Here is an 18,137-nt window from a genome sequence, read left to right on the forward strand (position 1 = left end):
TGTCCATACTCCTGCTTGAGACATCTGACTGGCACGCGTACATGATGCCGCCGAAAATGGTACTCTCTGCTGCGAGAGCGTTGACACCACACTACAAGCGCAGGAACCCATCTCCCGCTTTCTCCGCGCGCTCTGCGCAGCAACTCCCTACCCAAAGATTTTACAACGCACAAGCACTGCAAATAACAATTCCTTTGACTTTTTCCCAGAGCTTATAAGTTTCACCAGTGATATCTATACTCTATAGTGATCACTGAGTTTCACAGTAAGATGCAGATAAATACAATGAAACGTTGACAGATTTCTACCTAAATGTACACATACAGTGAAGCAATGTCCTTACTTATTAAAAGAAAGCATTTAAATTACAAATATTTACATACAGTAAAAAAAAATTATATACCAGTAGCAGGTGCCATGCATCCTGCATTTTCGGTGTTACAGATTGACATATTAGAAAACATTTGGGTTTTTCCAAGTCTCTTCCCTTCAAGAAATAAAGCAAAGGATATATTCTTCTTCCATTTATTTTACTGTTTAATAATAATTACATATTTAGATAGTTTATAAAATGTTAACAGTAAATAATAAAAGTACAGGTGCAACTTGAATATGATGTACAAACTTACTACTGCATAAATATTGTCACCTCGTCCACTTGCCAAAAGCAGATGGTGTAATGCAGCTTTTGTTGTTCTAGTAGTGCTCCTTGAATGGGTATTCTGGATGTCTCAATCTCCTGGAACACAGATAATGGTCATTCAAAAATATTGTGCTGATGAATCTGACAGTCTACTCAACGTAAAGGAAAACACTTACTCCGGACCAATGCTATCACCAAACATCCGTCCCTTTGGTCCCATATCGAGAGTGTCCAATTTCTCCATATCCTCTGGTGTCAGTTCAAAATCAAATACCTGAAAGTTTTGTGTGATTTTAAATGTGAATGACAAGCACAACTGTAAAGATGAAAGAAGCCAATTGTTGTGTAATGTGAAGAAAAATATTAGGAATGACAGGTACACCAGAAAGAAAGTGGTCAAGGCACCAGACTCGTGCAGAGAACCACAGAGATCAGATTTACATAAATTATTCTAGTTGAATTCTGGGCTGGTTTCCTCAGAAGTTCTGCAATCAGCCCGAGTAAGTGTGCTGTCTGTAATGACCTTGAGAGTACTTTCACTTCCTTTCTGTCACTCACTTGGTTCCACAAGGGTCAGTCTTGGGTCCTTTGTTGTTCGTATTATATATTAATGACTTGCCATTCTATATTCATGAAGAGGCAAAGTTAGTTCTCTTTGCTGATGATACAAGTATAGTAATCACACCTGAGAAACAAGAATTAACTGATGAAATTGTCAATACTGTCTTTCAGAAAATTACTAAGTGGTTCCTTGTAAACGGACTCTCACTGAATTTTGATAAGACACAGTACATACAGTTCCGTACAGGGAATGGTATGACACCATTAATAAATATAGACCTTAATCAGAAGCATACAGCTAAGGTAGAATATTCCAAATTTTTAGGTGTGTCCATTGATGAGAGATTAAATTGGAAGAAACACATTGATGATCTGCTGAAACGTTTGAGTTCAGCTACCTATGCATTAAGGGTCATTGCAAATTTTGGTGATAAACATCTTAGTAAATTAGCTTACTACGCCTATTTTCACTCATTGCTTTCATATGGCATCATATTTTGGGGGAATTCATCACTGAGGAATAAAGTATTTATTGCACAAAAGCGTGTAATCAGAATAATAGCTGGAGTCCACCCAAGATCATCCTGCAGACATTTATTTAAGGATCTAGGGATATTCACAGTAGCTTCTCAGTATATATACTCTCTTATGAAATTTGTTATTAACAACCAAACCCAATTCAAAAGTAATAGCAGTGTGCATAATTACAATACTAGGAGAAAGGATGATCTTCACTATTCAAGATTAAATCTAACTTTGGCACAGAAAGGGGTGAATTATACTGGCACTAAAGTCTTTGGTCACTTACCAAATAGTATCAAAAGTCTGACAGATAACCAACAAGTATTTAAGAAGAAATTAAAAGAATTTCTGAATGACAACTCCTTCTACTCCATAGAGGAATTTTTAGATATAAATTAATAAAAAAAAAAGAAAAAAAATATTTAAAAAATAAAAAAAATAAAAATAAAGAAAAACAAAAAACACAAAAAATAAAGTTGTTATATTAACTTAAGTATGTTGTTAAATTAACCTAATTATGTCATGTATTAGAAAATTCGACTCGTTCCACATCATTACGAAATATCGTATTCATGATCCATGGAACTGGTATTAATCTAATCTAATCTAATCTAACAGGGAGAGAAAACTAAAAAATGTTGATACGGAAAAAAACGAGATTCAAAACTTAGAAGAAAAGGACTGAAACTGAATGTAGATCATGGTCTTAGCTTGCACACTCGAGTGGGAGTAACAGTTGAATGTGGGTTCTCGCAGTCATTAACCGGTCTGATTGAGATGGGGTTTGAATGCATAAAAAACCACAATCACAATCAACTTCACTGTATCAGCTGTTTTTTTTTTTTTTTTTAACTCTGCCAGTTATCATGTGCTATGTAACATTTGGTAATGTAAGAGACAACCTCAAAATTGGAAACTGTAAGAAATAAAAAGTAACAACAGTGGAGGAGAAGGATCATTCAGTGTCTTCCTGAATTTTTCCAGCCACAGATCTTCACAGACATTGTTAATATGAATAAAAACTTGCAAATGATTTCACTTTGAACCAAAAAATGTCAATAACGCAATCAATTTGATCAACTTTGACATTGAAAAGATGAGTGAAATTAGTATTAGTGTCAGTGGTGTTGAGAAACAGCTGAAATCATTAAAATTGTACAGAGCTCCAGGCACCGGTGGAATCCCTATTGAATTCTATACTGAATTTGTGGCTTTGTTTGCACCTCTTCTAACTATGGTCAATTGTAGGTCATTCAAACAATAGTTCAAAGAAAGCACAGATCTCACCCATCTACGGGAAGGGTAGTAAAAGTGAGCCACAAAACTACTAGTATTCTTGACATCGATTTGTTGTTGAGTCTTAGATCATATTCTGAGCTGAAACATAATGAGGTACCTTTAACTGAATGACCTCGCAATGCAAACCAGCATGGAATCTCGAAACATCTGTTATGCAAAAACCTAACTCACTCTTTTCTTATATGACATATGAAAGCTTTGGATCAAGGCTGTCAGGTAAATGCAATATTCTTTGATGTGTTAAAAGCATATGACTCAGTACCACATCTACACTTATTGTCAAAAGTACAATCATATCAAACTTGTGACTGGATTGAGGATTTTTTGGTAGGGAGAACAAATCTCGAATGGAGAGTCATGGTAAGATGTAGAAGTAATTTCAGATGTGCCCCGGGAAGTGTGATTGGACTCCTGCTGTTAATGTTGTATATTAATGACCTGTCAGACAATATTAATAGTAAACTCAGGCTTTTTGCAGATTATGCAGATATACATAATGAAGTACTGACTGAAAGAAGCTGCATAATAGTCTGTCAGATTTTGATAAGATTTCAAAGTGGTGCAAAGATTGGCAACTTGCTTTAAATGTTCAGAAATGTAAAATTTTGCACTTTACAAAATGAAAACAAAAAGCGTAAAATCCTTTGACTCTAGTATCAATGAGTTGGAATCGACCAGCTCTTACAAATACCTTGGTGTAACAATTTGTAGAAATAGACTGATCACATAGGCTCAGTTGTGGGTAAAGCATGGGGTTGGCAGAATACTGGGGAAGTGTGATCTGTCTACAAAGGAGAGTGTTTACAAATCATTAGTGCAACCCATTCTACAATATTGCTCGAGTGTGTGGGACCCGTACCAAATAGGACTAACGGGGGATATTGAATGTATAGAGAGGAGGGCAGCACAAATGGTCACATGGTTGTTTGATCGGTGGGAGTGTGTCACAGACTTACTGGAAGACAGATGTAAAATATCCGGAGAAAGTCTATTTACAAATTTTCAAGAACTGGCTTTAAATGGTTACTCCAGGAATATATTACAACCCCCTACATATCGCCCACTTAGGGATTGTGAAGATAAGATTAGAATAATTACTGCATGCACAGAGCATTCAAAAATCATTCTTCCGACGCATTGTACCTGAATGGAACAGAAAGAAACCCTAACGATTGGTAAAGAGAGATGTACCCTCTGCTGTGCACATTATAGTGGTTTGTAGAGTATAGGTATACAAATTTTTTGGATGTTTTGGGCACGAGACGTATGTCAGCAAAGTTTGTTCCAAAAGTTCTCAATTTTGATCAGAAGAACTGTGGGGCGAGCATCGCTCATCTCTCGAATGGTGTCAGTGATGATCCTGACTTGCTCAAAGGGTCATAACTGGTGACAGAACACGGGTTTACGGTTATGACATTGAAACCGAAGCCCAGTAATCTTAATGGAAGCATCCCGGAGAGCCGACGCCAAAAAAGCACGCCAAGTTCGATCGAATTACTGTACCATAATGCATCACGAATTTTTGCCTCGAGGTTGTACGGTCAATAAGGAGTATTACCTCTATACGTCGTTTGTGAGAAGCAGTACACAAAAAATATCCGGAACAGTTCGTGGCTTTTGAATCACGACGACGCACCTGCTCATTCGTCATTGCTCGTGAGAGATTTTTTGGCCAAAAACAACACGACAATCGTGGCTTGGCACCACAGTCACCAGATTTGGCCACCTGTGACTTTTTTCTGTTCCCAAAACTGAAGAGAGACATGAAAGGATGAAGTTTTCAATGATTGAGGAAATGAAAACTGCATCACTTAAAGTACTCTAGGCTGTACCAAAAAGTGCTTATGAGAAGTGCTTCGAGGATCAGAACAAGCATTGACACAAGTGTATTGTGTCCGAATGGGATTAATTTGAAGGGGACAACGTGAATATTTTTTCATAATAATATAAAGTCACCTTACTTTTTGAACACACCTTATAGATGTAGAATTATTTTTCAGATCTGCTCAAAGATAATTCGGAGATACAAATATTTGGGGAAAAAACAACACATGTAATGACATTACTTTTGTCAAAGAACAGTATTATAAGTACAACTGTTAGATTTGTTGTTGCTGTCTTCAGTACAAAGACTGATTTCGTGCAGCTCTCCCTGCGAGTCCATCGTGTGCAGGTTGTCACCCCTGTTACTGCAGCCTACATCCACCTGAACCTGTAAACTGTAGTCAAGACGTGTTCCCCCTCTGCAGTTCTGACACTCCCGTATACCACTCCGTCACCAAACTGATACTTACTCGATGCCTTCGGATGTGTTCTATCGATCTAAATCTTCCTTTGGTGAAGTTTTACAATAAATTTCTTTTCTCCCCAGTTGTATTCAGCACCTCTTGAATTAGTTATGTGACCTACCCACAGTTTTTTCTCTTTTTTAGAGACTCTTTTCTTGTTATTACCAATCTGCATTTTATATCCTCGCTACTTTAGCCATTATAATTATTTCTCTCCTTAAATACCTGAATCATTTCAACTACACTCCATTACCATTGTTTTAGTTTTGTTGGTGTTCAGCTTATAACCCCTTTTATAGACATTATCCATTTCGTTCAGCTGGTCTTCCGAGTCCTTTACCACCTGTGAGAGAATTGTGTTGTCAGTGGCAAACCTAAAAGTCTTTTTCCTTCTCCGTCTTTTTCTTCTCTTCTTTTTCCAAATTTATTGTTAGTTTTCTTTACTACTTGCTCAACATGCAGATTAAATTACATTGGGGATAGGCTAGAATCCTGCCTCTCACCATTTTCAATTACAGCCTTCCTTTGATGTTCATTTTGTTGTGTAGTATGTGTTACAGTTAAAATTATCAATAGCTTTCTCCAAATATATGAAAACTATAAATATAGGTTTGTCTTTCTTCAACCTATCTTGTAGTTTTAAAATAAGTCATAGGATCAGTATTGCCTCATGTGCTCCTAAACTTCTCTGGAACCCAAACTGATCTTGTCAGAGGTCAGCTGCTACTAGTGTTCCATTCTTCCGTAAATAATTTGTGTCAGTAGTTTGCAGTCACAAATTATTAAACTGACAATTTGGTAATATTCACACTTGTCATCACCCATCTTCTTTTACAACTGGGGTTAATGCTTTCCTCTCAAAAGTGGAACAGTATTTCTCTAGTCGTATATATTGCACGGAATATGCCTATTGTCTTCTTTGTTTATCAGCCTCTTTTTTTTCTGCGATTACAGTTATACTAGATTTATTACTGTCTCAAAAGATGGTATCTATTCTTTATCAGGTGGAATAGTTTTTTCAGGGGTGACTCTCGCAAGGATCTCAGTGATTCTGAGAATATGTCATATATTCCAGGTGCCTTGTTTTAACTTGTCTTTCAGTGCACTGACAAATTCTTCTCGTGTACTGTAACTGCCACCTCATCTTCATCTGCTTCCTCTTCCCTTTCTGTAACACTGCTTTCAAGTTCATTTCTCTTGCATAGCCTGTCCATATGTCTGTTTCTCCTCTCAGCTTTCTCTTCATTGCTTACCTATTTGAGCTCTTGGTACTCACACAGCTGTTTCTCTTTCCTCCAAAGGTCTCTTTAATTTTCCCGTAAGCAGAATCTTTCCCATAATTTTGTACTGTGCCATTTCGCATTTTGTCAGTGTAGTCTATTTTGTCTGCTTCATTGTTTATATTTTGTCCCTTTGCTTATGAAATTCAGTATCTTATGTGTTTCCAACAGATTTCTTTAGGGACTTGTCAATTTGTTTATTTTGTTCTTTGCTGCCTTCACTGTTTGATCTCAGTTATACCCACTTGTAGTCTATTGTATTCCTTGCCACTGTTTAGTCAATCATTGCCTAATGCCTTCTTTGAAACAATCAACAGTCTGTAGTGCTTTCAATTTATCCATTTCCTGTCTCCATAATTTCAAATCTTTTTGCAATTTCTTGAGTTTTGATCTGCATCTAATAATCAATAAATAATGATAGGAGCCAACATGGGGCCCTGAAAATGTTCAGCATATTAAAATCTGGTTTTGAAATCTGTCTTACAATTATGTAATCCATTGGAAACATCCCTTTGCCTCCAGGTCTTTTTCACATGTCCAGTTTTCTTTCATGATGCTCAAACAGGTTGTTGACAATGATTACATTGTGTTCTGTGAAAAATTGTACCAGGTGGCTTCCCCCTTTCATTCCTCTGTCCGAGCCTGTTTTCCTGTTATTTTTCCTTCTCTTTCTTTTCCTACCATCAAATTCCAGTGCCACATCACAATTAAACTTTTGTTTCCCCTAACTATGTGAATAATTCTCTTCATCATCTGCAGAGCTAGTAGGCATATAAATTTGTACTATCATAGTTGGTGATGGTTTTGCATCTTTCTTGGATATAATGAAGCATTCACTATGCTATTCATAGTTTCTTGTCCATGTCTATGTTTTTATTCACTATTAGACATACATCTGTGTCACCCCTGTTTGATTTTGTGTACTTTCCTGACCAGAAATCTTGTTTCTGCTGCCTTTTGCAATTCAGTAATTTCCACTATATCTCACTTAAACCTACCCATTTTTGTTTTATCTCATTTATCCCCGATTAAGGGATGAACATTCCACACTCTGAGCTGTAGAGTGGCAGTGCTGTCTATCCCAGTGATACCATTCTGAATAGTTCCTGCCTGGAAATCCACATATGGGAGTAGTTTACCTCCAGAGTATGTTACCCAATAGGATTTCACGATAGTTACACCATACATTATTGTCGAGTCTGCCCTTTGTGACAAAACCCTTTGTTCTTTGTGGACTGTGATAGTTATAGTAGGCAGTCAAATGAAAGTGAGACACATGAAAAAGATTAAGTTAACTGTTTATTAAGTCAAAAGTAATTGCTGTAACTGTTGGTACATACATCGAGATGTGAGACAAGATAATCAGTGCCTTCATGGAAAAATATTTGTGTTTGCCTGCAGAACCACGATTGTGTCCAGGTGCACAGCTGTGGGTAGGCCTACATGTTGTCGAGGTTGTTTAGACTGCGGTGCAGAAGCTTTGCTGCGAAGCCCTTATACGTCCTCCGTACAGGCTTGCACTTTCCCCACGCGATTTTCATATTTTTGGAGTCACCGAGAAAGACATTTTTGACCGGCGATTTGCTTTGGAAAAAGAGGTGGAATTGTTGTTCCGTAGGCAACCGCAAACATTTTCCGTGAGGGCATTGACTGTCATGTCTCCCACAGAGACAAATGTATTGACAGTTATGGCGACTACTTTTGAAATAATAAAGTTTAGTTGCTTTGTTTCCATCTGTCTTGTTTTTATTTAACTGCACTTCACATATTTCACAAAAAGAAATTAAATAAAAAAATAATAAAGGCAGTAATTGCCAATATCGTGGAAAATCAATGAGTACTGCTTAGTTTTTCAGACACTGAAGTTGTTACTTGTATCACTAATGAAACATATATCTTCCAGCCACTATGTATCAAGATACAAAGGAATTGGACATTAGCTGCCAGTGAGACTGATTTATATGAATGGGGTTGTTGAAAATTTGTGCCAGACTGGAATTCGATCCCAGGTCTTTTGCTTCCTAGGAAGATGTGCTGACCACTACGCCATCTGGACACAGTGGTTACCAGAACTGCACGAACTATCCTAGCGCACCTCCTGTTGGGCCCAAATCCTCAACTTATACCACACACAACTGATGTAGTGCCCCTGCTCATTAACCTCATTACTCGCAGCATCTTGCCGATTCCTGTACAAATTTGAGTTTGGTGCACATCTGCACTGAAGGGGCCATTGGCCGTCTTTGCTGTAATTATATATATGTGGTGTCTCTTCTTTTGTACGTGTCTGAATGAGGCTAATGAGCAGGGGCCCTACATAAGTAGTGTGTGGTGTAAGTTGAGTATTGGGTCTGATGGTAGGTGCGCTAGTGTAGCCCGTGCGGTTGTGGTGAGAGTTGTGTTCAGATAGCGTAGTGGTCAGTGCATCTGTCTAGTAATCAGAAGACCCGGGTTCAGATCATAGTCCGGCACAAATTTTCAACTTTCCCCACTGACATACAGGGTAGTCCATCTGAAGTTTTGGATGAGATTATCTCGAAAACTATAGATCGGGTAAAAATAGTGGGTAAGACAAGTTCGTAAGTTCAAAGTGGGACATCAAATGACACTACACATGACCTCCAGCAACTTTTAAATCTTGATGGAAACACCCATATTTTATTGCCGATTCGGATTCTCCATAAAAAAGTAATCAAGTTTTGTCTGAAACATTTTTTTAAACCATTGACAGATGGCGCTGAAATCGAGAAAAAAGTAAAGTTGGGGCAGAACTCTGATTTATTTAGAATTATCCACAAAAAATTATCAACAAAAAAGCTGCACCAAATCTTTCGTTATGCCAAATTAAGCTGTTTTTGTACAAAATGTACTGTATCCTACTTCTACCGTTACCCAGGAACGACGACATGGACTAGTAGAATGATGTTCCCATGGGATGCTTCATTAAAGAGAGTCCCCTTGCCTCTCACATGTTGGGGTGCTTTATTAGTGTAAGTCCCCTTGCCTGTCACAATTTGGGGTGCTTAATTAAGGAAATTAGCCACAAAGAAATTGTTCTAAATTATCCCCATTTGCTTCAATGCACGAAGTCAATCGTCTGCGAAAGTTGTCCACAGTTTTGAACAGCACTTCCCGTGGTATGGCTGCACATGCTCTTCGAATGTGTTCCTTCATATTGTTTCGGGTTGTGGGCTGTCTGTCATAAACAATATTTTTTAAATAACCCCACATGAAAATATTAGGAGATGTTAGGTCTGGTGAACGTGGAGGCCACTGAATTGGTCCGCTGTGTCCTATCTACTGACCAGGATACTGTAAATTTAAAATGTACCGCACATTTTTAGCATAATGGGAAGCTGCTCTGTCCTATTGGAACCACATTCATTGCCTAGTTACTAAATCAACATCTTCCATTAGCTTCAACAAATCATCATGGAGAAGTTGTAAATAAGATTCCCCATTAACATTTCGGTAAAAAAAATGCCAATGTGGATTGACAGGGGACCAATAATGACAATCATGACGATTTAATTTGCCATTGAATGTGGCTTCATCGGTGAACATAACGTATCTAAAAAAATCATTGTCACCTCTTATCATTTTCAAGGTCCATTGGCAGAAATGCACACGTATTTGCATATCTTTTGGCGTTAATGCCTGTGTCAGTGTGATATGATACACATGATATTTATGTTTCTTAAAAATCCTCAAAACAGTTGATTTCGGTATTCCAGTTTTTCTCTGAATCTCACGACTACTCATTTCAGGATCCAGTTGAACACAGGCAAGAACGGTAAGGGTACAAGCATCATTTTCATTGTATTCGCGATGACGAGGTGGACGGTGCATGTATCCATTTCGAGCTCATTGAGTGCAATTTTGAATAATGTTTTTGCTTGGATGTCATCTGTTTGGGAAACGATCCACATACAACTGTGTAGCTGCAGCATAATTGTTATGACATTCACCTAAAATTAACATCATATCAACAATCTGTGTAGGAAGATAGTGCGCCATGTTTCACTAAAGAATAATTTACTTTCATCAGTTGATGTTTACGTTTCACAATCTGAAAGTGAAGTGACGTCGGATCACATTGCACTGACCTTTATACTGACCCATAGTTTGCTGTTTGGCCACAGTAGTGCCACCGGTCGGGTGAGTAATGCAATTGTGAAGATTTCCCTAACGAGATTTTAATACAATTCCGCCTCCCTCCATCAAAAACTGTGGCAGGTACAATGCTTTTTGTAAAAAAAAAAAAAAAAAAAAAAAAAAAAGGTAGGTTTAATTTGGCGTAATGAAAGAATTGGTGCACATTTTGCTTCGGAGAATCTGAATGAGCAATAAAAAATGGGGGTTTCCATTTAAGAGTTGCCTCCCTTGCTCCACCCTAGGTGGCAGGGACTGGGGGTCATGTGTAGTATCATTTGATGTCCCCCTTTGAGCTTACGAACTTGTCTTACTCACTATTTTTACCCAATATATAGTTTTCGAGATAATCTCATCTGAAACTCCAGGTGGACCACCCACTGGCACCTAATATCTTTAATTCCATTGAGTCTCGACTAATAAATGGTGTTGTGAACCATGCCCCTGCACACGTACTTACGTCAAAATTCTGCCGGATACGCTCTGGCTTGACACTCTTCGGGATGACGACTATCCTGTGCTGCATGAGGTGGCGTAGCAGCACCTGAGCGGGAGTCTTACCATGCCGCTGCGCAATGTCCACCACGACGGGGTCTGACATTGGGCTCAGCTGCACAATTCTGCGAGCAGATGAAAGGGAAGACGCTAGAGGAAAGAGTTGCCACACATTCTTCTTTGTACAGCATTCCTGCTGCGAGAATTTGTAGTAACAATCTGACAACATTTTGTCTACATACAAGTTACGAGGCACAAGATCAAAAATGGACAGGAATTACAAAGGGAAAAAAATGACAGTGTGTTAATTCAGCAAACGTTGTTGGTCACAGCCAGGTGTTAACATTTTTAGATGGTACAGGGGGTGGACAAGAATATGGAAACACCGCAAACACACACTTTACCGTACCTAATACAGTGCAGGAAAATAGTTGCCATTCAAAACAGCTTCCACTCATCTTGGGATAGATAAATATGGATCTTGCTAGTTTTCAATGGAATCTTACACCTTTCTTTCTGGAAAATATTGACAATTTGAGGCAGTGATATTGGAGGGGATAGTGGTCATGCACCCTTCTCTCCAAAGTGACCAGCAAAGGCTCAATAATACTGATATCCGGTGACTGCTGTAGCCAGCAGAGATGTGAGAATTCATCCTCGTGCTCACAAAACCAGTGCTTGATGATGTGGACTATGATAACAGGGACCCTGTCGCCTTCAAACACAGCTTCACCATTTTGGGGGAGGGGGAGGGTGTGACCTTAGTAATCACAGGGCCCACGGAACCACAGAATACCACAATATGGCTGCCCAAATGATCAATAACTCCAGTCGTGTTTCACTTTCAGAATGTAAACTTGGACAGAAGTTGTAAACAGTATGAAATGAGACCCCATCTGACCAAATTACTTTCCTCCATTGGTCCATAGTCAGAGTTTTATGGCCTCAGCACCACGTTTTCCTGTTGACGGGCGTCCGAATCATTGACGAGTTGTTTTTGAATTCCAGCCTGTTTTGTAATCCCTGCTTCTGGAGCTCCGTTTGTGTTGTCAGGGTTCAGGAGGGCGATTTTCAGTTCTGCAGTGTCTTTTACAAGCATTGTCCTCTTATTTTTCAAACTTCCTGGCAGATTAAAACTGTGTGCCGGACCGAGAATCAAACTCTGGAACTTTACCTTCCGCGAGCAACTGCTCTGCTGTGTGAGATACCCGAGCACGACTCGTGACCTATCCTCACAGCTTTACTTCCACCGGTACCTCGTCTCATACCTTCCGGACTTCACAGAAGCTCTCCTGTGAACCTTGCGAGACTAGCACTTCTGGAAGAAAGGATATAGCAATGATACGGCTTAGCCACAGCTGTGGGTCATTTCCAAAATGACATGCCAGGAAGTTTCGTTACAGCGCACACTCCGCTGCAGAATGAAAATTTCATTTTGGAAACATCCCCCAGGCTGCGGCTAAGCCACATCTCCACATTATCCTTTTTTTTTTTTCAGAAGTGCTAGTCTCGCACAGTTTGGAGGAGAGCTTCTGTGATATTTGAGGAGACGAGGCTGTGACGATGGTTCGTGAGTTGTGCTCGGGTAGCTCAGGCGGTTGGAGCATTTGTCTGCAGAAGGCAAAGTTCCCAGTTTCGAGTCTCGATCCGGCACACAGTTTTAATCTCACGGGAAGTTTCATAACAGTGCACACTCTGCTGCAGAGTAATAATTTCATTCTCTTATTTTTTGTTGGAATTCTTTTCGATGACCGTTTGTATGTTTACTCGACACATACTTTTGTCTACACTCTGGTTTAAAAGATGAGGTTTTACTGCATCCTCTGCCTCTTGAAAACCAAACACTGCAGCTACTTTGGTTACAGAAGCACCCACCGTATTTGCCCACATTCACTTAGCACTGACATAATGCACTCACAAACATACGGGATACTGTTCTGAGCTCGACTGACACCTGCCAATGTATTGAGGACATTGCACAGGTGCCACTGATGACCAAATCCAACAGTGTAACCTGCAGGCTTAGCTGGGACCTGTACTTCTGGTAAAGCATGCATTTCTTGGAGTGTGTCCATATTTTTGTCAAACCCCTGTAGGTGACTGATACTTCAAAGCATCAGTATGTATTAGGTTTGGTTTGTCTTCAGGTGAGCATTGTCATAACAAATGGTGGGGCATATAATTTCACGTTTATTGTACTGGAGGACGTATTTCACAGATAGAAAATTTCCAAAGCGTGCTTCTACTCTGCCGAACGTATTTAGTGAACACGCGAGTGGTACGGATAGCTTTTAAAATATACTGTGAGCTGCAGGAAAAGTGCTAGGAATTTGTGATGTAGCAGTCTCACTTGCTGGTGTCACCGCCGCGTTTGCGGACAAAATCGACCATCCCCGGAGAACCGAGGGGGCCGTACGCGCAGACGGTGATGTCGAGGGCACGGCAGAAGGCGACCAGCTCGCGCTGCTGGAAGTAGACGTGCAGCTCCACCTACAGGTTGGCTGGGGGGATGCGTGCTGCCTGCCAGATGCGCTTCACCTGTCTAGAGTTGAAGTTGGACAGCCCGATGGAGCGTGCCCGAGTCGAGTCCACTTGGGCTTCCATGGCCTGGACAGGAAAAATAAAAAGTAACGCAAACTAAACACATAGTATTGTGGATAGTCCACAGCATTAAATTCTTCATTAACTGGCTTTTGTTGTACGATGGTACCATCAAATTTTAACAGGTTATCACTGTCAAAGAGTGTACACTGTTTGTGTCAACTCTGAAATAGGTGTTATATGTCAAGAGTAAAGTACAAACATGGAGTAAATGCCAACTTTGATAGTGCAGTGGTAACATAATTGTAAATGTTAACTGTGACGGTAAAGGAAACACACTAGGAAAACATTGCCATATAAAATATAAATAAATAAGTAAAATAATTGTGCATCCACACATGAAGATGATGTGGGAGGGAAGAATTACACTCAACAAAATAGTATATGTTCATATACTGGAACAGTGTAATAGCCTATATAATAATTTATATTTTTTTCACGTTAACTGATTATAAGATTGCATCTCGGTAGAACAACTTCATATCTGTACATGAAAAGCACGGACATTATTAATTTATTCTATCAACAGTTTGAAAATTTAAGCTGTTCCTCAGTACACTTCTTATGCATCAATTTTATTTTATCACAATTGTTAAATTTATTTAAATTGTTGCACAGGCTTTTACACTGTTTCAGTATACGAACATACATGCCCGCGTCTGGCCGTCACAGTTCAGGTTTTCCGTGATTTCCCTAAATTGCTCCAGGAAAATGCCGGGATGGTTCCTTTGAAAGGGCACGGCCAACTTCCTTTCTCGTCCTTCCCTAATCTGATGAGACCGATGACCTCGCTGTTTAACCTCTTCCCCCAAACAACCCGACCCATACAGGACTTGAAGGTAAAGTGTTAAAGAAGACCCCTTTAAAGCTCAAAAGATTTTGAAGCACTGTTAAATGCAAAATATTTCCACGATTTTGCAAAGCTCACTGGTAGATAACTGCATAGCGTATGTGCTCGTAATTTGAAAGTCACCAGTTCGATCATCTCTGGTAGCAAACTTCTTTTTTCTTTTATGTAAATTATCTATGTATTGTCAACTTTGAATAATAATTAACAAATAGTGCATCATAATTTTTAGTACAAACAACATCATTTTATTATTAATTACTGATAACATGAAGATAAATTAAAATTTGATAGACATGCAAAATGCCATATTTTTAAATGAAAAAATTGTATACATCAGTAATACCATTCAGTCTCTAGAAATAAAAAATATTATTTTTTTCAGTTTGATGTTTTGTACCATGAAATTGAATTTTGAAACTCCGTTCATTCCTTCCTTCAAAGCCAGCTGTGGTAGTGCTGCTCTGGCACTCGTTGTCTGGTGATAGGCTGCAGTTAGCGCGTCTGAGCAGCAGAAGAGATGCTCTGAGCTTAGCTGGGGTGGCACGAGATGGAAGAAGCAATATAGCTGTACCAAGTGACAACAATAACGACACCGTCTAGAGGCCAGTGCCAGACGAGTCCGCGGCACGTCGTCGGGGCTCGGGATTGACGCAGCAGCTGAGGCCGTCCGTATCTGTGGGCCGAGTCTGGACGTGCCTGGTGGGACGGGGAGAAGCGGCTGTGACAACTTCGGCCACTGCCGGAAGTCGCGGCATCTGGTGATGTACATTTTGCCGGGCTGTGTCGGCCCTGGTAGGTGGTTATGTCTGGACTATTTTTGGGTGCAGTGTGGCGAGCCAGTGTTGTCACTGCAACACACATTTGCAGGCAATAGGAATTGGACGGTGGCCATCAATTTGGCCGGAAGTTAATACGGAATGCCGTGTGTCGTCGAGCCCGGCAGACTGTGCAGTCAACAGTTGAGGTGCGGCGTGGCCGAGCTTCCTAGCTGGGGTCTACCTGGAGGGTGGACACTTATTTATATAGTGGCCGGAGAAGGTGGCGACCGCAAAGAGGTTTGCGGAGGTCAGTTCTGTTGTCGCTATTTTATAGTAAGGTTCTCAGATTGAGATTATTGTATGGCAGGTACTGTGCACAGTGGAGACACCAGTGAATTTTGTATGTATTTTTTGTACGAAGTGTTCGTTATGAGTTTTCGTAATATATGGTGTGGCTTTGGGGGGTAAGAGTGTGGCTTTTGCAATGTTTCGTATCTTGTTGTTGACTGCATGTTCTACTGTTGTCCACAGTTCTGTCTGTTTGGTGCTTTGTCTAACAATGTGCCACTGTTAAAACATTCAGTTGTTCACACACATTTGAATTTGGTTTTGTGTTAAAATTTTGACCAAGATGTGTGGTGAGAAACACACAGAATTTGAAGAGTGTTACCAAACCAGTTAATTCTACTGATTTTTAAGACAGTGAAATGATGTGACTGTCTACAGTTTCTCACTAGTGAGAAAAACCCTGAAACAAAGCTGGCATACCTGAACAAAATAAAAAGTCTTTGTTCGTACTTTAGACAAATACAGATTTGAGAAGGGGGCCGGTACTGAGACCCTCGATGTGTCGAAGTCGTCCCGGTCCCTTTACGTGCCACTAGTTTGCACCGAGGAGACCGAATAAAAGAACACGGTAGTTGTGCTTATAATTGAAATATCTGCTTCTGTTGTTGTATGAGCACTGCAGAACCGTATGTTTGTCATCCAAATGCACCAAACTGTTTGGGAGCTTCCCTCTCCCTTCAGAATATCAGGTGACATGCAACCATTCTTCCCTAGCCTGAAGGCTTAAGGCAAACAAAAAATATATTAAAAAAGCTAATTAAACATTTTGATTGAAGACGATCCTCCTTCACACGCCACCAATCACCTACACATGTGCACATTCAGAAACAAACACACAGCTACATATTCTAGGACTTTTGAATATGAATGTTAAGTAGGAACTAAGTGTTTCATTTTCCAGAGAGAGAGAAACATTATGTAGTCATCAACTTACTTTAATGTAGCTTTCCAAGGATTTCAGTGTTAGACGGATATTTGAAGAGGTATTAAGTAAGAGTGTGGTTTTCTGCAGCTCTTTTTAATGTTTACGAAGAGGCAAGTGTAAGAAAAAGATAAGCATAGTACTAGGAGGAGAAAGCATAAAGGCAATTAAGTATGTGGATTATCAAAGAATGTTCACTGAATCAGAGGATGAAATAGAATTTATGGTGGAGAGGATTGTAGAAGTGGGAGAAAAGTATGGAGTGAGGATAAATATAGGAATGAAAATTGGCAAAAAAGAAGGTTCTGTCAAAATATCTGTGGTGGGAAATATATCACAACTAGTAAAACCTTTTACATGCTTAGAAGTTAGGTAGCAAAAAACAGAAACCTTCTGAATGAATAAGAAGTAAAATATTTATAGGTAAAAATCAAACAATGGAAAATCCAGGATGGAATGTAACAATATTGTGAAAAGGAAAGTTGCTACTCACCATATAGCAGAGATGGCAAGTCACAGATAGGCACAACAAAAAGACTGTCACAAATATAGCTTTTGGCCAGTAATGCCTCCGTCAAAATTAGCTGACAAACACACACGTACACACTCGTGCAAATGCAACTTGCACGCACGACTGCAGTCTCACACGACTGTGGTCCCAGTTGATTTTTTTATCTAGTTTATTGAATATATATATATCTTTGTGCTTGTTTTAGTTGTCCTTAGTTCTTTGATAATCACTATTGCCACAATTGTATCACGGTCACTGATACCAGTTTCGATGTGGACATCCTCAAAGAAGTCAGGTCTACTTGTTGCCATTAGATCCAGCATCTTTCCATCACAGATGGGGTTCTGAACTATCGATTCTAGGTAGTTTTCGGAGAAGGCATTTAGCATTGTTTCACAGGACGTCTTACCGTGCCCATCACTAACAATTTTCCCAATTAATTGTTGGATGATTAAAGTCTCCACCAGTGATTGCAGTACGGTTGAGGAGCTTACATACAAGTGAACTGCAGTTTTCTCTAAAGTTTTCTGTGACATCAGGAGACGATTCTGGTGGGCGATAGAAGGATCCAGTTATCATTTTATGCCCACCCTTGATACTGAGTGTTGCCCAAATAATCTCTGCCTCAGTGAATTTGAGTTAGTTGTCTAGTATGACAAATACACCACCTCCATTTCCCATTTGCCTATCCTTTTGATATACATTTAAATTTTCCCCAAAAATCTCATTGCTATCAATTTTAGATTTCAGCCAGCTTTCTGTGCCTAGTATTACGTGAGCATCACTGCTTTTCATGAGTTCTTCAAACACTGCCACTTTGTTGCGAGTGGTTCAGCAGTTTACTGTTAAGATTTTAATACTCTCACCTGTGGGATTCGTTTCTTTCGATCTAACACTGATACCTCTG

General features: G+C 39.6%; 1 pseudogene; it reads right to left on the reverse strand.

Moving 5' to 3' along the window:
* Window positions 1–473: 473 nt before the first annotated feature.
* LOC126428337 (1,5-anhydro-D-fructose reductase-like) overlaps window positions 474–18,137 on the reverse strand; it is a 34,947-nt pseudogene continuing 17,283 nt past the window's right edge.

The sequence above is a fragment of the Schistocerca serialis genome, chromosome 12, assembly GCF_023864345.2.
Source record: "Schistocerca serialis cubense isolate TAMUIC-IGC-003099 chromosome 12, iqSchSeri2.2, whole genome shotgun sequence".
In the NCBI taxonomy this organism is placed as follows: domain Eukaryota; kingdom Metazoa; phylum Arthropoda; class Insecta; order Orthoptera; family Acrididae; genus Schistocerca; species Schistocerca serialis.